The following is a 1,142-nucleotide window of genomic DNA, read 5'->3' on the forward strand; positions in this document are numbered from 1 at the left end:
GAAGGGTACAAGGATAATCTAAGCAATGTGTTCTCCTGGAATGACAGACACAATACCATGAGGGGCTGCTGCCATAACTTTGATTTCTCCCTCATAGTCAGAGTCAATACTCCAGGAAGAACTTGGAGTCCCCACATGGCAGAATTGCTTTGCCCAAGCAGAAGTCCCACAGTGCCCTCAGGGAGGGGACCAAAAATGCCTGTGGGAATTCTCTGAAGTCCTACCTCTAGGGTTAATACACAGTGTGGGCGGTGGAACTGAGGTCCCAGAAAGGGATTCAATGACTTTCCAGGAAGTGGAGACTGTTGAGATGGGACTGTCTCCCCCTGGTTGTAGGTCACTGCCCCAATTATTTGTTGGGTCTGAGGTGAGGCCTAGACCCAGTTTCCTGGAGTTGGCTTAAGAGGCCTGCCCTGAGAATCAGTTTTTGACCTGCATTCATTGGCTCAATGAAAGCCACACTTGCATTTAGTACACAAGGAGGTGGGTTGTGGGCACACAGGTGTTGAAGGTCCCTGAGCATGTTGTGGATACTGCTTACTAAAATGACCAGGCTTCCCACAGTTGAAACAATTGTCATTTCTTTGGGGCCCAGAGACACGAGGGGGATTACCCTGTCAGTTATTTCCTTGCATCTGCTGATACACCACCCCAATGGGTACCCCTTTCATCCTGGCCTTGAATGCAGCCCCCTCCCGAGTATAAAAAGATCCAATCTCTGCACAGAGGCAAATATAATCTCCCAAGGAACCTTGTTTTTTGTAAGGGCATATCGCAGCTTCACAGGCAGAGTTAGCATTCTCAAAGGCTGATTGGCAAACAATCAAAGTCCTAGCCTTGAGGTCAGCGATAACACACCCCACTGCTTGCAACAGCCGGGCAACAAAATCTTGATAATTCTCATCCAGGCCCTGACCAGTCTTACTTAGCTCCCCTGTTCGGAGGTGAGGGTAGCCGCCTCCAGGCAGCTAGTGTCATCCTAGCAACCAGATTATATACAAACTGGGGCCAATTGACTTGGCCTGCAATATCAGAATAATTTCCGGCTCGGCGCCTATAGCTCAGCCGGCTAAGGCGCCAGCCACGTACACCTAAGGTGGCGGGTTCGAATCCCCAGCCCGGACCCGCCAAACAACAATGAC

Source organism: Otolemur garnettii, unplaced genomic scaffold (genome assembly GCF_000181295.1).
Source record: "Otolemur garnettii isolate 467f Iridium unplaced genomic scaffold, OtoGar3 scaffold00095, whole genome shotgun sequence".
Classification (NCBI taxonomy): domain Eukaryota; kingdom Metazoa; phylum Chordata; class Mammalia; order Primates; family Galagidae; genus Otolemur; species Otolemur garnettii.